This window comes from Equus quagga, chromosome 1 (assembly GCF_021613505.1).
Source record: "Equus quagga isolate Etosha38 chromosome 1, UCLA_HA_Equagga_1.0, whole genome shotgun sequence".
In the NCBI taxonomy this organism is placed as follows: domain Eukaryota; kingdom Metazoa; phylum Chordata; class Mammalia; order Perissodactyla; family Equidae; genus Equus; species Equus quagga.
In genome coordinates this window covers 26,628,690-26,652,568 of record NC_060267.1, presented here as the reverse complement: position 1 = coordinate 26,652,568, position 23,879 = coordinate 26,628,690, and the positions used below count along the sequence as shown (strand labels likewise).

At 37.7% G+C, this 23,879-nt stretch overlaps 1 protein-coding gene and 1 non-coding gene across 3 annotated transcripts in view; one reads left to right on the top strand and one right to left on the bottom strand.

The window, feature by feature from the left end:
* Window positions 1-23,879, bottom strand: part of SLC2A13 (solute carrier family 2 member 13) — a 273,017-nt gene that overhangs the window by 146,019 nt on the left and 103,119 nt on the right. The gene's annotated exons all lie outside the window — the stretch shown is intronic.
* Window positions 18,156-18,294, top strand: LOC124231317 (small nucleolar RNA SNORA67). Its single transcript, XR_006886490.1, has one exon. It is a non-coding gene; the product is annotated as a small nucleolar RNA SNORA67 (small nucleolar RNA).

The window sequence follows — 23,879 nt, the reverse complement described above, 5'->3', positions numbered from 1 at the left end:
ATTATTCCCTACTTCCATTCCATGCTTTGTGATCAATTATCAAACTAGCCAGCAGCCATAATCATTTCACTGCCTTCTTCAAGACATAATTTCAATGTTTTCCCATACTTAGGGACTCCTTATTATGGTGCTCAATGCAGTCCCGTATCTGGTTTCAAATCTCACTCTCATAATATGGTTTCACTGAACTTGTCACCACTCAGTGAACACATCTACTGCCAAACCTCTACCTCTATGCCTTATTTCATGTTCTTTATGTTCCTGGAATGCTTAAACCAGTCCCAAATCTCCTCCAAAATTCTATCCATCCCTTGAGGCCCAGCCCAAATAATATCTTATCCATGGGGTCTTCCCTAATCTGACTCAATGTCAGAATTATCTGCTTGCTCCTATTTTTCACACTCCTCTTACATCACTTATATTCTGACTTGCACAATGACTATTTTTACACATTTCTCTATCCACCACCAGGTGTTTAAACCACCTAACAGCCCAGTCCATGTGTTATGCATGTTTGTTTCCTCAGTGAGGCTTATAGTAAGTGCTCACTGAATGACTATTGAACTGAATTAAAAGATAATTTGGTTTATATATTTCCTTTAAACAGACTTAACCTAATAAACATTTATTTTCTTTAAGGTCTAACATTAACCAATAATTTGAAATTTTACCACCTTTGTCAAAAGGTACAAGAAGTTTATGCATCATGAGCTATTTTCACCATTTCAGAGTTAGCTTGGGCCATGTCAGCATTTCTGGGTGGATGAAAATCCCTGTATTACAGTTTCTTTACAGCAGTGGTAAATTAATAGGTGGTTCCTCTTATTAACTTCTGACTCACTATATATACTATATGTAGCTATAAACCATTACAATTTTTATTAGGGGTTTGCAACACGATATATGCCTACAATGAAAAAGGAAAATATTGTATATGTATAAAAATTGACTGTGATGCCCTACTTCTTAAGAAATCATCTGATAAAATACAGTGAAAAACTGAAGATATAAGGAAGGCTCTTCACTGGGGATCTTTCGTTCACATCTCACTGCTCAACTGAAATCTTTGAGTCACCTGGCAGGAACACAGCAACAGCATTTATGACTAAAGTAGGACAGGGAACAGAGCCCACAGAGCCCAAAGCCCTCCTGTTGGGAAACACACCTCCCAAGAGCCTGCTGCCCAAGAATGCAGTTATGCAGATGTTGATTAATTAACATGACTCATCTATACACTGCACTTGCTAATAACCTTGGTTCTTATTTTACCGAGAAAACAGAAGCAATCAGAAGAGAACTAATCTTCTCACCACGACAAGGGCAACCTCCCTTATCGTGACCCACGTACCCTGCCTTCCTCCTTGGTAAAGGCTAATCTCTCCACTTTTGATCTGAATCCTATCCGTTTGAGCCTGTGGAGAACATTGCTCCTGTAATAATTATCCATCCTTCTATCCCAACATCAGTATCCCCTATCTATTGGATCCTTCCCGTTGGCAATATAACCTTGATGCAGTATCATCCATAGTAAAATAAAACTAAAAAATCTAAAGAATCAATTTTAAAAAAAATCTGCATCATCTTCCAGTTCGTACCTAATGTTTCTGCCCTAGTTTGCAAAAAATCTCCTTAACAGTTGTCTATGCCTTATTCTCCTCAACCTCACTCTAAGCAGGCTTTCATCCTCACCAATGCACTCAAATTGTTCTTGTAAAGGTCCTGAACTATATCCATTTTGAAAACGCAGTGATCAAACCTAAACTATTAGCAACATAGGAAATAGTGGGTTTTTTCCTTCCTTCTTGAAACCTTTCCATCACTAGCTTCCAGAAGGCACGTTCTCCTGCTTTTACTTCTACATCACTGGATGCCTCTGCTCAGTCTCCTTCACTGGACCCAGCTCCTCTATCTGACCTCTAAACTTTAGAAACACCCCAGAGCCCAGATCCCTTCTTTTCTCTCCATATATGCGTTCCCCATGGATCTCCTCCAACCATGCCTCCCAAATGAACACTGTCATGGCTGACCCCTCCTTTGAACTCCAGACTCCCACAACCGACTTCTTACTTCCCATCTGCATTTGAACATATAATCAGCATCTCAAATTGTACCAGCCAAAACAGTACTCTTGATTCCCCAGCAATCCACTTCTCCTTCAGCATTCCCCTTTTCACAAAATAAGATCTCCATTCACCCAGCAGCTTAAGTAACTAGTCATCTTTCCCTCACACCTGTCAGTTAAATCTATCCACTTAGGCTGCTTTTTCTTCATAGCACTTATAACTATCAGAAGTCAAGTTATGTATTTATTTGTTTTCTTGTTTACTGTTTATCTCCCTCACTAGACTAATTTCTATGCGGTTGGGGTCCTTGACTCTAGCCTATCTCCAGAACAGTCCGTGCCTTGCATATTTGTGGAAAGAATTCTTCTGCTTCAAAAACTACAACTGCTTTTGATTCAAGGCACATATCTATACCATTCTCTCTGATCTTTTCCAGGATCAGAGTCAGTGGAAAAACCATGTGCTCTGGAATTAGATATGCCTGGGTTTCCGTATGAGCTCTACCCTACCACCCCACCCCCATCAGCAGCATTATCCTTGTCATCGACACCATTTATTCAGCATTTACTATATTCCACAAACTATGTTAACTTCTTTATACATACCATTTAATTCTAAAAACAAATACACGAGGTGAGTGTTATCATTCCTGTTTTATGGGTCACAGAACTGCTAAGTGGTAAAGCTAGGACTTAGCTGAGGATCTGACTTCAAAGCTCCTCTTCACCAATATATTCTCCTGCAACCCCAATGCAACAACTTGTCCGAGGTCTCCCCTATAGCTCTGAATGGCACAGACAGAACTCGAAGCCGTATCTGACCTCAACTGATGTTCTTATTAACTGTGCAGATGTAATCGGTGTCCTCTTCTATAAAGCACGGTGATGATGACACAAACCAAGATGACGTGAGCACAATGCCTGAACAAGACATGCACTCAACAGCTGATTGAACTCCCTGTCCTGAGTTCTGACATCTATGTGCACTTAAAAATGCATATACATTTTTAAAAGCTTCACATTGTTGTCAAAAGTTTTCTTTAGTCCTTGTATTATCTTCCAGTATTTTTCAAGTACTTCTTCACTGAGAATCTAAATGTAAATACCATAAAATTATTTTAAAAGACATGTGCAAACTTACTAAATATCATATTATATACCAATTTGTACAGTTCTAGAAAAACGGCATGAAACAATGAATATCAGTGAATACCATTACCCATAAACTATCTGACAACTTTTAAATTATGAATTTTGGTAAATAATTCCTACTCTCCTTATAATTTATAACACTACAAATTTTCTTTGTAAACTTTTACATTATTTTGCACAGAAAACTTGGAGGTAAAATTCATTTCTATTGTCAACATTTCCTAAATATTGAATTGATCAAATATTTGGTGTTCAGGTACTTTTTGTGCTATCACGGAATTATAGCTCAATTTTACTTTGCCATTCAGAAATCTTAAAGCCCATACTAGAATCAAAAGCCATGTTTTCTTTCTCTCCAAGATTTTTCTTTAGAGTCACATGACCAAATGCATTTGCTATGCCTGGAAAGGGGCTGAACTGCTCCTCATTATGATGGTCCTTTTCACAAATGCCTCCCGTTTAGATAGACAGACATTTAACAGGCAGATTTGGAGAGCAAATTCCACTTAGGCAAACTGTATACTTTCTGTTAAATACTAATTTTAAAAAATTGAGGGAGAGAAAAAAACCCACCCCTCTCCACCTAGCTTACACTTTATTTTGTTACTTTGCTACGGAATAGGAAGAAAATAACGTGCAAGGAAGGGACTGAGAAAATTTTATATTCTCTAATATTAAACCAACATAGTAATTTTAACTACATACACTCTTTTAAAGACAACCTATTTGCATTTTGAATTCCCATGTAAAAATAAATCTATGTAAGAAGTATTCAAGTGACTATTTGGACCAAGCCTACAATTTTACTATATTTGTGCCACTGAAAGGTAGTGGAAATTTTCTAATTTCTCCATGACAAATCCCATTAATTTTAACTGAAGCTTCCCATTCTTAGCTTATCCTTGGCAGATAAAACAGTTTAGAGATTGCAGCCAAATGTAAGATTTCCCAGGGGGAATCTGAAAATAAGTTATATGTATTCAAGTAAGCCACCTGCCTGGATGAAGATTTATTTATTTGATCAGAATAGCTTTTTAAACTTCAAACAACCCATGCACAGAACAGATGCAGCTCTTTAAATGCAACTGTTTTCATTTCACTTTCTATTAACACACATCACAAATGGATAGAGCACCTCTAAAGATTCAAAGTATATAAATGTTCACTAACGCATATTTGCTTATAAATCTTGAGTTGTAAATAAATGTCAAACCATATTCTTAAATTTGAACACTCTAAATAGTTATGTATACTAACAGCAAAGTAGGAGCACTCCCTTCTAAGCTAAGTGTCCAAATATAACAACTCATACATCAAAACAATGACAATACTGTTGAGAACTATGAGTCACAGAGAAGGCACTACTGTCATGGGGTGTCAGTCTTGCTCAGGAGTTCATCTTCTTGTCTTCTAATAAGGCTGAAAACACACCTTAAAATAGCTGCTCCTTAAATAAAATTGTCTCAGGTACCTACTATGACAGCATTAAAGCAAGTTCTTTCTGGTTACCACTAAATGCAATTTATTGTCATACCAGGACTCTGTACTAACTGGTAGGCTCAAAGATAAAGTAGACATGGTCCTTACCGTCAAGAAACTTACACCGTAGATGGCACTTATTATGGTAAACAATGATAAGAGCCATAAAGGGTGAATTAACGACCTAAGAGTTAAGAACAGGAAAGAGATATTCTAGCTGAAGTAGACTATATATGAACACATTTATTAGTTCCATGATTCATTTCAAGTTACAATGATTAATTTTCACAAACGTTACTTCCAGTGTTTTATACTTATAATAATGTTTTAATTTTTTTTTTTTTTTTTTTTTTGGTGAGGAAGATTGGCCCTCAACTAACATCTGTGTCAATCTTCCTCTATTTCGTATATGGGACACCACCACCACAGTATGGCTTGATGAGCAACGTGTAGGTCTGCACAGGGGATCTGAGCCATGAACCCTGAGGCCACGAAAGTGGAACCTGCAAACTTAACCACTACACCACTGGGCTGGCTCCAACAATGTTTTAACTTTTAATGATAAACATGTCATTTGGGTGTGGGAGACCAAAATGACTCACTTTATCTAATATTTTATATAACACCTTTCCATCGTATATTTTCTACTTATCAAAGCCAAAACTCCCACCTTCCTAGACACTTACATCTCTTGAAGCTTTCTGGCCTTATTGTTAGATACAGAATGAAATCTACTTCTAGAAAAACTCAAGTACCTTATCTTTCTCTACCCCTAACCCTACCACTGCTATCTCACATAATACACTAAAGTAATTTCCTAAAAACTGAAGAAATCAGAAAGGAAAGCATGAAAAGTATACGTCTTTTAGGCTAAGTGACTAGATTTACTAGGTTTGACATCTCTGGTCAAAGCAGGGGATGAAGGGATTGGAGGGAGCAAGGTTGGCATGAACTAATATTTATTCAATTCCCACTAGATTTAAGCTCTATGTAAATTAATCTGCACTGCTACCTAAGAGATTTGTAGTATTAATCCTATTTGGCAGATTTGAAAACAAAGGCTCAAAGAGGCTAAGTAACTTTTCAAAGATCAAAGAGTTAGTAAGTGGTAAGGTCAATGCTTATCTGACTTCAAAATCTAAAAAGTCCCTAATCTTTCCAGCTGTCTGTTTCTCTGATTTTTTCAGATATTGAACACGCAACTGAGCCACACAGAACTTCACTCATGATGACAGAGACTATTTTGTTTCAGTCTTCACTTTCTCAAGAAGAAAAAGCAGTCGACTGGGTCTCTCTAAAAAGAGGAAGAGCCTTTTTCTATTCTCATTACGTCAAGAATGGTTACTAAGTAATGTGGCTGATTTTTGAAGAAAGACATCAGAATTTACAAACTTGTTTCCTTCAAAATCACCTTGGGAAGGAGGTCACAAAATTATGTCAGTGATGCTGTCACAGTTCAAAACATTTCTGAAAAATCTTTTAGAACCATCTTCAGAACCAGTGGCACACTCTGAATGTCGCCAGTGTCACAAATCTTCATCCTTTGCAGAAGAATTTGGCTTTGGGAAGTGAAGTCATCCCGAGGCAAGCCTTACTGATGAGATGGCTTATTTAGCTGAGTAAAAGCATTTGAGAAGAAAGAGGAGAGATGCCTATAAATTAATGAGCTATGGATGCCAAGCTACTGCTAATCCTTTGCCTTCCTTAAATACCCACCCTCCTCCTATCCAAATTATTACCTTTCATAAACACGTTTCTTTCCTTTAGAGGTCTTATCACTACTATGAAGCATAAGTATTTAAAGAGCGTGTTTTCATTAATGTTGTCTCATACAACACTGTAAGCTCTATGAGCTCAGTAACCATGGGGTTTTATCACTACAGTATATCTGGCATCTCGAGAGAACTGCGACAAGTAAGCATTCAGCCAATTTTTGTTGAGTGACTGAATGGAACATATTGTTTTCTGACTCAAGAACTAGTTCTCAAGGCAATTCTAATAAAAGTCTTCTGAGCAATGAATGGCTGCATCTCTAAAATACAGTCCATCTCCCCAAATGAGAGAGCAGGTAAATTATTGGCTGGTTAAGAAACTTTTAGAGTTACATCCTCTCTTGAACTGTTTACAAAATAGGGTAATAAAGCAATAATAACTTTTATAAACAAGGAGTTTAATGAAGTAGAAGGATATAGAAATATTTTATTTTAACTTTTGTTTCTATCCAATTTAAATGTAAATTTCTGGTACTGAAACTAGGACACAATATGCTATACTATATAGAGAGGGGAAGTAAATTATTAGAAAATAATTACTACCACTAATTATGAAGGTTAAATGCAGAGTTTCTGGATTATTAACATCCAATGAATATAACCTATTCATTTTTTTAAAGTGATCATTTTTTAATCAAAACCATTTACTTCTTTAATAACATTTTATAAAAGGTAGCCAATAGTTCTTTCAGCTAATTTTCTAAGTGGCTAATGTCCTCATTGACTAAAAGTTGAGAGTATTCTACAGAGATTGAGAGATGTTTGCCAAGATCTTTATGGCTTTGTAAGTTTTGTAAGCAAAACAAACAGCCCTTAGACAAATAGCTTTTTACATGCTCATTAACTGGCAGAGATTTTCTGTCATATATTTTTACAAAGACGGAAGAAGCAATCTAAAGGAGTTCTTTGGGGAAACCATGAAGAAGGCAGAGTCTGACTATTTTCAAGCTTCTCAAAACCAAGAACATTAAACTAGAAGATCAAATTCACCAACTTGCTTCTCTGACCTACAGTTAGGTTACATTTATGTTTGGGAAACGGCTATATGTAAACAATTTTTATAAAAATGATATATGGTTAATGTTGATAATATGGAAAGTTCCAAAAAATGAAAAACAAAGAGGGGACCATCTCAAAACTCACAGTCTAGAGGACCCACTGTTATCGTGGTCTTGTTTCTCTTCCCACTGCTTGATTGTTTATTGCTCATCCTGCTGTTTGTTTCTTAGTGTCAGATGGTTTGACAGAATTTCCAGAGCTTCCCTTTACTTCTTTTCCTCACATCTGCTCACTTACTTTTCCTGAAATTACCAGGTTAGCCACTAATTTCATTCTGTGAGGCATATTACCATTGTTTATTTAATTAAGATGAAATAAAATTATTCATGGGAGGTAACAATGGTTAAGTATTAAAGAATTGAATAAAATGACTGTTAATTCACAATGTATCTCCTGATAATTTCCTTTTGAAGTGTCAAAAAGATAAATGAAAGGTGTAAAAATGTTCCAGAAGCTGAGAAACAAGGTTAAGTATTTGGTGCATAGATGGGTTGTAGACCAGAAGATTGCTTTTAGGAAACCATAAAACAATGTACTGACATGTGAAGACAGACACAAAGTTTGGATGCTGAAAGGAAATATTCACAAAACCCAGCAGAAGTCATATACCTTATAATCTACTAGCCAAAATGTCAGGCCTGAAACCCTAGGGAGCTTGACCAGCAAGAAAATTAAACAGATTCCTAAATCTTTTATGTTCCTTGCAGTAGGGTGGATCATCACCTCTTTTCATGCCACCATATTATACTGCCATCAATAAATCATGACATGAAAAATAAAGAATTTTTTTCAAAGTACCTACATTTTCTGGAGATGCTGACCATACCTTTTGGCTACATTTTTATCCACCCCATCTCCAGTGAGAATTATCAATTTCGCTGAGCCCTCCATTAGCGGGGTGCCCTTGGACATAATGAACCAGTACATTACTTCTCAAACTATCTGTGATGGACCAATTTTTTAAAAATTTCCAATTTGTTGCAGACTGATATTTTGTTAAATACATTAAAATAAATTACTAGAAAAATGAAATAAGACAGAAAATACAAGTGATTTTTATTAGAATCAATAGACATAAAATTACTCTATCTGTTGCTGTAATAGTTTCTAAATGGTTACTGTCAATTTCTGTATTTAACCTATAGCACATGAAAAAACAAGAGAGAGAGAGAAGGGGATTTACAGACAGGCGCCCGTCTGTTGGCCAAACTGTCAGTCCCACTGATCAAGCCGACCCATTTCAAAGAACATAAACCTCACGTGCATCTATGGTGCTCACCAACAGGCTATAGGTCTGAGTGTGCATGAGGTTTGTTTTCCTCAGGGCAGTTAGCTTGGTCTTGGTTAAAGCTGCCACTTACGCCTGGATTATGACTGTACTGAGCTGGGCTACCCAAAGGCATGTATTTCTTAGAGATGCCAGGATACCAGCAATTCAGAGCAAGATTTAAATAACTAGAGATGAAAAAATCTTAAGCTTTGACCATAAACTGTAAATTCAACCACTTGATTTACCCCCCTTTGGTAGCTTTTAAACTAGAATCTTTAGTTTTAAGATAAATGGCTTTCTCTGGACAAAGCAGTAAGTAAAACCTAGTTGCTCACACCCACAAAGAAAACAAACCTACAGCTTCACAGCCTGGCCAGGCTGCCAGGAATGAAATATTAAAATGTCAAGTAAGATGCAGCCTCTGCCCTCAAGGATCTTAACCCAGACAAAGAGATATGTCAACAACGACAAAATCATGAATTAAGCGCTATAACTGAGACATGTATAACTCTACCGCTCCTCACGCCCCCACGGCAATCACCCAGACCTAGGCTTCTCTTTCCAGGATTACTCCAACAGCCTGCAATTTAAGGGACCTGATTCCACCACTGTCTCACTCCAGTCTCTTCGGAAGACAGGAGCCACACGAGCCTTTCTAAACCCAAGTCTGCTGTGTCAATCCTCTGCTCATAACTCTCCAGGGGCTTCTCTTCTCATTCAGAATAAAAGCCTAAATCCTCAGAGTCCTACATAATCTGCTCTTCTGACCTTATCTCCTAAAACTCTCCAGGTCATTCTGCTTTAGCCATACTGCCCCAGATATCTGCATGGCTCACTCTCCTCACTTGTTTTAGCCTCTTGAACACATGCCACCTTTCTGACCTTCCTGGACCAACTTATAAAAAAGTGCAATCCCCTTGCCCATCGTCATCTACCATCCTTTATCTGTTCATTAACTTTTATCATCATTACTCATTAACCTTTATCATCACCTGTCACTCATGTCTATGTGTTCATTGGTCACCTCTCCCCACCAGAAAGAAAACTTTACGAGGGCTTCCTTTCCTTCACTGCTTAATCTTTGGTGCCCAGAACTGTGCCTGGTATGTCATAGGCATTCAATACACATTCTGAATGATTATGAGTAATCAAAGACGGACGCCTTGCTCTGGCTGGTTATGGGAGTGTCAGGGATGGATTTACACAAAACAGATGACAATGAAACTAAGTCTTGAAAGAAGATTCAAGCTTGTCTGACATGGAAAGGGCTAAAAATACCACTGCCATATGCACAACACTTCCCACAAAATCTTGAAGCATGAGAATCCATCGTAGGGAAGCCTATTAACTTTCCAGCTGAGAGAATCCCCAGGAAAGAAATTAATCCCCATGATCCAGAAAAAGATCAGGGTATGGATTAACAAGAAGAAAATTGCCACAGCCCTCATGAAGTTTTACAGATGAGAAATTGTTATAAAATACATTAAGCTCCTGAATAATGTAAACATGCTCCCAGTAATCTTTTTATTGTTGCCTCAACCTTTTTTTTTTTTTGCCACAGATTTCAATAGCATTCTCTTAGAGTTTTCCCTGTATGATGGGACTACAGCTCTATTTTAAAAAGGAAACAGAGGAGAAGAAAATAGTATTCAATGCTTAGGACTTCAGAGTTGTATTGTGGTACATCTACTCCACTGACACCTATGGTCATGCATTCTGGAATCATATTTTGCAAATATTACCTCCTTTTACTATCTGAAATTGTCTTACACATATTTATTTATTTTCTTGCTTATTTCCCATCTTTTCCCATTAGAAAGTGGATTCCTTCTAAGAAAGCAGGGACTTATCTATCTTCCCCACAGTATCCCCAGGGTCTGATAAGTGCCAAGCACACAGAGCACCCAACAAACACTCAACGAACGAATAAATAAAATTCAAATAATAAATAAATGACTATTTCACATAGGGAGTTAAGACTAACTTCCAGCACCTGTGTCAGCAGTGCATTTCCCCTGAGCAAGAGTTCTTCTCCTAAATGACATTACCAAAAGTACAAGGAGGACTGTGTCTACACTTGCATTTCCAGCTTTACCATGCTCTGGAAATACTATCTCAGCACACAGCAAGAAGCATAAAGCCTGGGAAATGGCTGTTCTGATGACAGAGTGCTAGGAGAAACAGGGCAAAGGAAGGCAAAGGGAATCCTGCAACCCTGGTTCCAGGGTTACAACTAGGTGTCCCTGCCTCACAGAAGTGACACTGCAGAGCTTTCTGTTACCTCCTAGTGGCAGCTGTGCTTTGGACACCAATATATTACTACTCATACTTAATTTATGCAATATACGATCACAATTTAGAAACTTTAAGCAACGCCAACTGCCTCTATTATAAACGCTTTAGTAAATGCCAAAATATCAGTGCCTCTCAAGTCTCCAAACTCTCCCTCTCACACACACTCAAATTCGTCTCAATTTTACAAACCTAAGCATCAAGGCCCAAGTTTTCTCTATTTTATCATCACTGCAGCATCCTCTCTCCCTCCCTGCACCTCACCTTCTGCTACCCACCCGCAAAATTCACTCATTCATTCATTTATGCATTTATTTATACACTTCATAATCAGCTATTAGCATCATTTTCTGTGTCTAACCATTGTGAAATAATGTTTCATTGGCAAATAAAAGAACTCCAACTCCTGCTAATTCTCTGCCAATCACTGCAGATAGTTATCAAAAGTGCCTGCTGGTCCAGTCCACTGCCAGGTGGAACCCTCTTTCTCTTCTCTGGTTCAGGTCCCTTCAGGCAATGGCAGCTCCTTTACAGGCTTTGTGCACAAAAGGCACATCACTACTGCCTTCCCCACTCACATGAAGGCCTCTCTCCCTCCCTCTTCTCTACCCCGGACACCGGTCAGCCCTGAACAAGTTCCCAGATACTGCCAGGGTTGAGGCTGGAGGCCAGACAAGCCAGATACCCGGGAAGCTCAGTGATGGTCAGTGTGTTGGAAAAAGCTGTAATTCCACCTACAACTGTTGCTTTTCTCTCCTTTTGAAGTCAGCTTCAGAGTAATAGTGGATGCACCTTACTTAGATCTTAAGAGGAAAAAAAAGAGGAAAAAGGATGTCGAGAAAACATTTGGGCTTACCAAATCAGGGTGTGTGAGCTATAAGGTGCAGTCTTTAATTCTTTTAATTTCAATTCTTTAAATCTTTAATTCTAAATTCTTTTATTTTTTAACCAACTACCATCTACCAGCACCATCTCATAAAGAAAACAATAAAACAGTAGCAAGAATATGATCTTAGTGTAAGAAGCAGTACTTCCAAAGAAAAAACATTAGATAACCTTATACCAACACATCTGAAAAAAATAATAGCATGGTAAGTGGGACATTTCTTTTTTTATTGTCCTGAATATCTGCCATGAATAAGGTCCAACGTTGTAGTGGACCAAGGGTAATTAAGTAGACTATTCTAAAGGGAGCATCCACGTGAAAAGAGAATGGTGCTCCTCACAGCCCAAGCCAACCAATCAGGGATCAAGAAGATCATCCATAAAGAAAGGAGGTGCCTGCATGAATGAGAGAGAACAACTCATTGCCTAGCTGGACATGTGTTTATGAGGTATCCTTGCTGATCTGCCTCTCATGTCTATTTGAGTAGGAAGGAAAGAGAATTAGAGAGGAATGGCAGGATGAGCGGTAGATGAGAAAAGGGAGAGGGTGGGTGTAGGGTAAAGCCTGGACAATGGAGTAGTGGTATGAACAACTATCGTTTGGCAGGGCAACAATGCCACTTTGAGCTCAGCTGAGATGAAGGAGAAAGCTTTCACTCAGATATGAAACGGAAGTTTTAAATCAAATGGACTCATAGAAAAATGGGAAACAGAATTTGAGAACTCTGCGTACCCTGAGAAAGAGCTGTTCTACAAAGCACAGTTGGGCTCAGTGAGGAGAGAAAAATAAAACATTTTTATGTTTGAGTCCCATGAAGTTAAGACTATATAATGAACCAAATATAAAATAGTTTTCTAAGTTGGCTGCAAATCAAGGAAAACTTCCCTATGGATCAGCACAGGCCCAAAGAGCAGCTTTCAGGAAAGACTTGATCTAGTCCAAGACTTCATTTGACAGATGAGGAAAATGGTGCTCAGCTTGCACTTCAGGACCCACATGACCATACTGTTTTCTATCCTTATGCTTTTTGCACTCTGGATATTCCATATTTCAGCCAGTTCCACCTGATAGATGCTAGCCTGGTTAGCAAACTCAATACTGGGCAGTAAAATAATAGAATATTACTTTCACAGAGGTGGTAGGAAGAAAAGTGTAGTAGCTCCACTAAATTCCATGGCCCCACCTTTCACTGGTCATAGTCATTTTTTTAATTCATGCTTCATCTGTCCTTCCATTTTCCTCTTGCTTTTGCTGCCACCTTCCTCCATCACTCTTTTCTTTTCATCCCCTTTCCTGGGGTCAATTACAGCAAATGGCAGAGTGATAGTTAAGAAAGGAAGAGACATCACTTCAGATTCTTGCCAACCAAAAGCCAACATATTCTAATAGATACACCTTAGTATTATTATTAACAGGCAAATGTCATTATATTTTACATTTTGGACCACCAAAATTAAGTGATAAGATTAAGTGATAATCAAAATATTAATATATAAAAGTACAAAATCATAGTTTCTATTTTAAATGTGCTAAAACTGACAACATCAAATTACTATCAATTTCTCACAAAGAGAAACTGGGGCTGGGTTATTGCTATTTTCCTTTGCTTAAACATAATGAAATTGATCATTTAGCTTACAAAGCATTTTTCAATTTGCCAATCTAAAGGTTCAAAATTCACAGATATGCATACAACAGGTTATGTATGTACAATATATGTACGGTACATTGCCCTCCTTTCCTTTAAGGAAAAAAACTGAAGATGCATCTTATTTCACAACTATGAACAAGTACTTAGGCATTTAAGATGGATAATGTTATAATAATAAAGATCTTAATTCTCAAACATAAAACAAGTGATTTCATCTCCTTATCCCAGTAACCATCATTTCAAGATATACATAAATAGGAATGACTATTAAAAACATATTACTACTGATGAAAATTTCCAATGGTTTGACTTTGAATCATCACTACTCAATTCTTCACACTCATCTTCTATGACTATGCTCTTAGAAGCTAATAAATGTAAAAGGCAAGCTTTTAGTAGAAACCGAGAAGAGAAACAATTGTAGTCTGGGTACCATTTCTCAGATGCTGTTTGAGAAATGCAGAGCAAGTCCCTGATGGCTTCCCTTCTGCATCTTTCACGTGTGAGTCAGTTGCTAGGAAACGTGAAAGAAAGGGATTCAGTATTAGGTCCGGAGAACAATGAGCAAGCTTAATAGTTATCTGAACACTAACACATAACCTTCATAACCTGCTGTCTAGCTGAGGAAGCTGAAGATTACAGGCGATGTTTTTCCAGAGAAACAGATTTTGAGCTCCATCCTTTAACTATTACAAACAGATTCTGATATCCACTGCAATAAGAAGTCACAGCTGTAGACATCTTAAAATCTTTTTTTCAGCCAGAAGTTGCACCCATCCTGCTATCCAAACTTACAGATGATAAGAACTCATCTTTTCACTGCTTCAAGCTGTATTTTGCTATTGCTGCACATATATACGCATGTGCACATATGCACGTGCACACACACACACAATAGAAAAGAAAAAGAAAGGAAACACACATCACCACTACTATAAGAAGATACTTGCCGCAAAATAACCAAAAGAGAAAAGGGAGGGACTGGAAACAACTTAAGGGAAAATACACACATGTGCCCACAGGTGCACATGCACACACACTCACACACATGTCAAATGCATTTCTCAGTCCTTCAGCTCTTGGTCTACCCGGACCTAAGAAACAGAAAAAGAGCTCCTGATGGTGAGTCGGGAAACGTGAGATCCAGGGCTTCACTTGTGTGACTTTGAAAAAGTACCTTAACTCCTCTAGAAGTTTTTTTCCCAGAAAATTAACAGAGTAATGCTAACCTCAACAAGTTTTTGAGAGGATGGGATGAGATAATGCACGCGTAAGCATTTTAAAATTGTATAGCATCATACATGAAAAGACAGTATCATTATCTTCTTCATAAAATGGTCATTCCAGTGAAAAGGAATATGAACGGGACTCAATATTGGAAAATCAAAATTAAGCCAACTAAAAAACATTGATGGATGAGATGGGGTTTTCTTTCCCAAAAATGTCATACATAAATTAGACTGTTTCATTAATATTAACATACACAAATTACACTGTTTCATTCATATTAACTTGGTGTGAGTTACTGACATGAGAAAGCAATGATTTAAAGTGAACAAACAGGGGCTGGCCCAGTGGCACAGTGGTTAAGTTCGCACGTTCCGCTTCGGTGGCCAGGGGTTTGCTGGTTCGGATCCTGGGTGCGGACATGGCACCGCTTGGCAAGCCATGCTATGGTAGGCGTCCCACATATAAAGTAGAGGAAGATGGGCATGGATGTTAGCCCAGGGCCAGTCTTCCTCACTAAAAAGAGGAAGATTGGCAGTGTATGTTAGCTCAGAGCTAATCTTCCTCAAAAAAAAAAGAAAAGAAAAAAAGAAATCATACAAAGCCAGAAATAGACAATAAACTATATTATAAGCTGACACTGTTGAAAAAATAATAAATTGATATGGTTATAACCTGAAAAAAAAAACAGTTCCTGAATATTTCTGAGATTGATCTGGAATAAAAAGTCAGGTAAATAGACACATTTTCACTGTCTTAACCTAAGTTATCTCGTCTAAAAAATTAACAGCACATAACACCGCCTTACAGAAAAAAACAATATCCTCGATTTCTACAGTTTTTACCATTCCCAAATATTTTTTCAACTCACCCTCAAAATGACTCTGTGAGGTAGAAAAGATATGAAAAGAAGAGTAAAATGAAATGAGTGAAGTTAAATGACTTGCCCAAGGTCACAAACTAATAACCGAGGCAATCAGAATGAGAACACAGCTCTTCTGTCTTCTAAGTCAGCACTCTTTATTCTTGGGACTTAAGGACTCTTGGGGTATTGAAACTAGATTTTGCAAAATTCACTTTATTTAGCATCATTGGGACGTAAAAGTCTATAAATAAAATTAGATTTGCTGAAATTCTGCACATAATGACAAAAATGAATTTAGGTCAGAGAGAAAAATAATTCTGACCACTTATTCAGCAAATGTAACACTTTTAAGATATCAACCACCTTAAATTTTGGAAGTAGCATTTTTGTTGAGAATTTATTTCACTAGGTCAAATAGCTGGGAAAACACAATAAAAGATCAAAGAATGGAAAGGAATTCCTATAATTAATAACACAAGGCAAAACTTAACCTAGTAACTAGATTACTTTATTAACTAGATGATCTTATTAATCTACCACGCATATTTTCACTAGGCAAAAACATTTCTTTAGCTAAGTGAAATTAAGGAGAATAACCGAACCATTGGACAACGAAACTTGGATCGGATTAAAGAAACTAGGCTTACTTAGCAGGAAGGGAAAACCAACTATCTGAAGATCAACTACAGTAAAACTTGTTTTATTGAGCACTTATTATGTGCCAGGCTAAGTGCTTTATGTGCATTGTCTCACTCAGTACTCACAACCACTCCATGAAGTGGATACCACTTCATAGCCATTTCACAAAGGAAGAGATGACAGTGAGGTTAAGTAATGTATCCAATAACTCACAGTTAAAACGCAGCAGAGCCACAGTTCACATCCCTTTGTTTGACTCCAAAGCCTGCATTGTTCATCACTACTTGACGGCCTTGATCCCTAACACAAGGAATAATGAGACATTGCCTATCACAACTGACATGTGAAGCAATGGGCCACCAGCGAAGCAAAAATTTCTAAATTGTGTTCACTATTAAACATAAAATGGATGAATGAGATTATGGAGTTTCCTCTAAAAGTCTTTTAAAAAAAGAACAAATTATCTTCATTCATTCACTCTTTCATGCAACAAAACTGTTGAGCACATGCCACAAACCAGGCACTCTCCTAGGTCCCTAAGACTCATTGAATAACATGACACAAAAATCGCTTCCCTTGAAGGATTCAAAGAATACTGAGGAAGGTAAAAGTATAGAAGAGATTTAAAAAGGCATTAATATGGGTAATGGCATAGGCTAAGGTTACAAACATGCCTCATGGAGAGGTTTCAAGAAGCTATTTTTCACTTTCTTGGCAACATAATAATATTCTGTTAGTTGAGAAAAGGCAAATCTCTGATGAGGCAAAATTGTGTGGACCAAATAAACAACTTTTTGATAGTCAGGCTTGATCCAAGGAGAAAATTTATACCACCTAAATAATAAATCAAGGTTAATTTTATGGCATGTGAATTATATCTTGATTAAAAAAGTTTTTTAAAGAATTAGTGAAATATATATCCTTCAGAAGAATTTTACTCAAAATATTATTTTATTATGTTTATTTTTATTATTTTTTTGCTAAGGAAGATTCACCCTGAGCTAACGTCTGTGCCAATTTTCCTCTATTTTTTAGTACGTGGGCCACCACAGCAAGGCTATTAACAGAGTGGTGCAGGTCCGTGCCCAGGAACTGAACCCGGCACTTGAAGCAGAGCATTCTGAACTTAACCACTAACCCACCGGGGCTGAACCCAAATACTATTAATATTATTATTATTTTTGAAACTGACATTAAACATAATACGAAAGAGAGAATTCAAGTTATATTATTTTAAAGAATCTGTTGACAAGTCGACCTACTACACCACAATGTCTCCTCCATAAGGACTAATGGTGCAAATCGGATCTCATGTCTTAAGAATCAGGAAAAGCTGCACCTCTCCTAAATAAGTAGTAAATTCTCATCAAGTGAACATATAGATGTAATAAGTGATTGTGTTGCTCTCTTTTCCCCTGCTGTTAGTATTTTTTATACAGTGACATTTTAATTTATTTATATCTACCTTATTACACACATACACGCAAGAATTTACAGAGGCTTTTAGAAATACATAAAGTAAATGCAAGTAACATACAAAAATAAGTGATGAAACATCAGTTAGAGACCCTGATTCTTGGTTAAGTCTTGTGGCTAAGTGACTCAGTAGGTGAGCAATACATATAATAGGAGAAACACAAAACTGCTAAGAGCTTATAGAAGAAGTGCATAGGTTGTGGATAAGAAGATCCTAATAGAATACTATGTTAGTGACCTTCCAATCATGTCCATGCAAGGACATGACTGTCTTTTTTACACAAAATACCCATTTGGTCACTCACAGACATTAAAAAGCAAGCTCTTTCAAGGTGATCCCCTCTCCAAGGGGCCAACTAGTGACCCCCAACCCCCGGAAACATAGCAACTTGGAATAAATCTGGCATGCCCAAGGTCTGTGGGGGTAAGGGGATGTTTCCTTTGACCTTTGACCTCTCCTCTACTAGACCTGTCATCTTTCTTGACATGGGCCAGAGGCACTGATGTGCAGCAATCTGCTCTAGTCATCAACCATGACTTTCCAACCAACAGGGAAAACTATATCCAAAGAATCCGTCATGGTGGACATTTTGGCTATACGGGTGTGCCAATCAACATAGTAACAGAGGACAAGAGGACCTCTGGGGACATGGAGACATTCTACAATACATCCACATGGCCCTCAATGTTGCTGACCTCATTTCAGAGGGCTGTTGGGCCCAGCCAGGGACCAATTCTGAGACTGAGGAGGAACTGGAGCAGGACAGGGAGGAAATCCAGGGATAGACACCTCTGTTATATTTTTCTTTTTTTCTAAAATGAATGAATGAGTGTTTTGGTCAGAACTGCCATCTTCCAGTAATTCACCAAAATGACCAACACAAAGGGAGAGCAGAGAGGCACCTGCTATACGTTCTCTAGGCCTTTTAGAAAATATGGAGTTGTTACTTTGCCACATACATGGGAATCTACAAGAAAGGTGATATTGTAGACATTAAGGGAATGGGCGCTGTTCAAAAAGGAATGCCCCACAAATGCTACCATGGCAAAACTAGAAGAGTCTACAATGTTACCCAGCATGCTGGTGGTATTGTTGTAAACAAACAAGGGCAAGATTCTTGCTGAGAGAAGTAATGTACATATTGAACATATTAAGCACTCTAAGAACTGACATATTTTCCTGAAACGTGTGAAGGAAAATGATCAGAAAAAGAAGGAAGCCAAAGAGAAAGGTACTTGGGTTCAACTGAAGCGCCAGCCTGCTCCACCCAGAGAAGCACATTTGTGAGAACCAGCAGAAAGGAGCCTGAGTGGCTGGACCTCATTCCCTATGAATTCATGGCAGGATGGGTGAAAAAAAAGACCTCTGGACTGTAAAAACGTTTCTCTTAACTGAGTACAAGTGTGGTGTTCTTTCCTCCCAAGAAATACTCGAAGTAAACTTAATTGTGTCCTAAAAAAATGGAATGAATGAATGAATATAATTTCTTGAGGTCAAAATATCAAACAAAATTTTTAAATGTTACATAGAACATTGACCCGACCCAAAGGAATATTTCAATGTCCACAGTTCATTAAGATTTTATTAAGAATAAAATTCTGGTGGCTGGCCCAGTGGCGTAATGGTTAAGTTCTTGAGCTCTGCTTCAGTGGCCTGGAGTTTGTGGGTTCAGATCCTGGGCATAGACCTACACACCACTCATCAAGCCATGCTGTGGCAATGTCTCACATACAAAAGAGGAAGATGGGCACAGATGTCACCTCATGGACAATCTTCCTCATGCCAAAAGAGGAAGGTCAGCAACAGACCTTAGCTCAGGGCCTATCTTCCTCACCAAAAAAAAACAAACCAAAACAAAACAATAACATTCTGTCGGGGCCAGCCCCATGGTGTGGTGGTGAAGTTTGGTGCGCTCTGCTTCAGTGGCCCGGGTTTGCAGGTTTGGATCCCAGGCGTGGACCTACACCATGCTGTTGCAGCAACCCACATGTAAAATAGAGGGAGATTGGCACAGATGTTAGCTCAAGGCTAATCTTCCTCAGAGAAAAAAAAAAAAGGTAAAATTCTGTCATTACATTATGTTGAACAAGTACTGTTACTGAGAACAGAGACACAACATATATAATTGTTAATGATGCTCAATATTTTTGCATTTTTATATCTATGTTGAAGCTATTGCTATAGATTCCTATCTTTACACAGGGTTTAAATTCAGTAAATACTGCAATATATAGACATAAATAAGATACTTTCACAGCTTATTTATTGTACAACCTAAATGCTAAATTTTTCAATAAACCATACTTAAAAACAAAAAGCCAAGCAAAATAAACTATCAAAAACAGAGCTACACTGTTACTAGAAAATTCAAACTACTTAGTTTGAAATCATGTTGTTCACATCTATTCACTTATCCACCTTCAGTTCATGCTATTTCATCGAAATAAGATATTTTCAGGGAAAAAACAAAAATTATTTTGAACAATTTAAACCCTTTCAGCATGAAACAACGGATGGGATAACAGCCATTTACTTGCCTTACTCCATTTCCCTATTCAACACTTACAAATATCCATTTCACACTAAACAAACTGCAAGTCTGTGGGATGAGCCTCTGCTATTAAATTTGTTTTCAGTTGGAATACTTGAAGTAGCTGTTGAGTATAAGTAAACAGTGGACATTTTTATGAGGAACCCAATCTTACAAATCATAATGGCTCTTAACATGGAGTGACATCACCAAAAGGTAAACATGTGTTAGCAACTTCAAGAATAAAATTGTTGGAGGCTTTTGGTAACTGACCGGGAAAGGCAGAAAGTTAAAACTTCTTTATTCCTTGTAGCAACAATTATTAGTTTCTTTTTGTTATTCATTTATTTATAATTTCCTCTACTCTAAAAAAACCGAAATGGTTTTGAAGCATATGTTTATGATTTCCAAATCAAATTAAATATTTCCTTATTCTGCCACTTTATATATGAGAGGATTTTATCTGGCAATTGGGCCGAGAGGCACTACATTCTAAAAACAACTAATTCTGCTGCTTTTAAAATGAGTGAGTCTCTGATACTAGCTCAAAGAACTCAATTCTGACAACTATTAACACCTTTTATTATCAGTCTAAGCGGCAATTCTAACAAGGTTTTATTATAATGCAATCTAATTATTTACCAGCAGTAACTCATTAGCAACACAAAATGAGACATTACTAATAAATTACAATTGCCAGAGGATACTGTTTTAGATTTCTGATGGTAAAAACACAATTAACTATATCTAAAAATGCCTCAGCAGACTGCACTTTACAGTGAACACCTGAGGTTATCGTACTGAAGGTCACCAGTACGCAACAGATGAAAAGGCTCTCTGTACGGTGGATATTGGGGTTAGAGATATTTCTGTCGTGCATGGCTCATGTTATAGAAATTATGAAATTGTTCTTCGAAGATGGCCACCTGACTTAGAATTTATTCATTCATTCTGCAACTTCTCACATCAGTATGTGTCTAACTCCTTGTCTCTGAACGCTGCAGTCATCAAGGATAAAATAAAAACCACCTTGAAAAACATGACTGTCTTCCAAAAACTGCATGCCTCAACATAAATTGGACCAACTACAACTATGGTGATACTCTATGTTTGAACATTCATAAATCTACACAATGATTTCACAGAGAAAAAGTTATTCCTCTATACTAGAACAGAGCAGACCAAAACCATACCACACGAGATCCCAATATGCAGGGTAAAGTATGATTATTCATTACACAAACTACCAATCAATAATATAGACCTGTGATTCATAAGTGAGAAAAGGATACTCACTCAATGGGCATCACTCACAGGCTCCCTGCCCTGCTCTGTTTCCCACCTCCACCATCTCCCCAAAGGAAGAATGATGGAGATCACAATGGGGGTGCGACAGAGAGAAATATTTGAAAACTGCTCATCTAGAAATGGAAACTTATATATAGTTCAGAAAATAAAATTTTGTAAATTAAATCTGCTATACAATCAGGATAAAACTTGGTTTTTCAAAAACACCTATTGAGGAGGAGTTATGAATTATGCTAGCCTCAACTTCTGCTTCAAGCAGAATAGTGTATGAATTACTCTATTTAACAACTAGAATGTTACATAAATTTCAATGCATATGATTTTTTTTAAATTTTCTTTTTGGTGAGGAAGATTGACCCTGAGCTAACATATTGCCAATATTCCTCTTTTTGCTTGAGGAAGATTATCGCTGAGCTAACATCTGTGCCAATCTTCATCTATTTTTTGTATGTGGGCCGCCACCACAGCGTGGCTTGATGAGCCACATGTAGGTCTGTGCTTGGGAGCCAAACCTGCAAACCCTGGGCTGCTGAAACGGAGCATGCAAACTTAACCGCGATGCCACTGGGCCAGCCCTAAATTTCAATGCATATGATTTTTTAATGCAGTACTAGCTTCCTAAGAAAGTAATGGATATCTCCAAAGAATAAGGAACTGAAGAGAGAAAATCAATACTTAACCAAATAATTAATGGGAGCTGATATCAAGAACCAAACCTAAAATTTAGAGTTGCCCTGTAGGCAAACACCTGTAAGGGTTCCTGAGTCGTTACGTCTAAGCCTTGGGCATGCTGCATAGTTGGGCAGCTAATTCTGAGACTCCTATTAAGGTGGATTACTGAAGGGACTAACAACATTCCAATTCCCTAATATGCCTTAACTCGATATAAAAAAGCAAATCCTTCCCAAAGAGAAGAAACCCTTGGCAAGTATTGTATTTTTACTTTAAGATGCGCACTGAATCTATAATTTACTGAGTACTTACAAAGAAATTTTTCTCATTATTTCATATAATACCACAAACAAAAAATATTACCCCCATTTTATAGATGAGGAAACTGAGGTACAGAAAGTGTAAGTAATTTATCCAAAGACACAAAGCTAATAATTGGTGGTAGTGGGATTTAAGCCCAGGCAGTCTAATTTCAAAGCAATATCCTTAACTATCATGTTATTCTGTTCCTTGTATTCATAAAAATAATAATCATAAACATTTATTATGTGATAATTGTGTGCCTAGCACTGTTTTAAGCCATTTAGATGTACTAAGTAATTTAATTCTCACACACACCCAATGAAATTTACAGATGAGGAAACTGAGCCAGAGAGAAGTTAAGTAATGTGTAAAGGTCACCCAGCTCCTTAGCAGTAGAGATGGGCTTTGAACCCAGGCACTCTGACTTCTGAGTTTATGCTCATAACCACATCACCATTCTGCTTCCCAAATACTGGTTCATGTAATTTGTTTATCAACTCTCTAAGGGAATTTCCATTCCTGTCACACACAGCTGATTCTCAAGGAGAAAAGAAATAAATCTGCATAAAAAGGCAAAAGGCTTCTGGGAGGTGGAGAGACCAGGACCTCTTCTTTGGATCCCTAAGTGCAGTTAGGGAAACATGTTCGGGGACATGTTTTCATAGCAGACCAGGAGGGCCCCTGACAAAAGCTTAGTGGCAGGGATATGAAACAAGATCTCTGAAATAAAAATTTGTACACGGAGGAAAGAAAGCACCTACCCACACCAGGATTTGAGAGCTTGTAGAAAAACAAGGCTCAATACAACAGAATGAATAGCTGCTCAAGGATGTGCCTCTGGACAACTGCCATAATTTATAGGAGCAACAGCAGAGTCTGGGCGTATGAACCAAAAAGAGCCATAATCTGTTGTGCTAGGCAGAGGCATGCGCCGCGTCCCGCCCCCCGCCCCTCCCAAAAAGAAAGAGACAATTTCCACACACTATTCCCTGGAACTTTCACATACATGGCCTTCTTTATCTTATTATTTATCATCTATTATCTTTCTGTTACATTATATGGCAAAAGAAACTTCCAGATGTGATTAAGGTTTTGTATCTTAAAATAGGGGTATTATTTTGGATTACCTGAGTGGGCTCAATCTAACCATCTGAGCCCTTAAAAGTAGAAGAGGAAGGCTGGAGAGTCAGAGAGCTGTGGTAGAAGACAAGCAAGAGAGATGGGGCAGAAGGCAA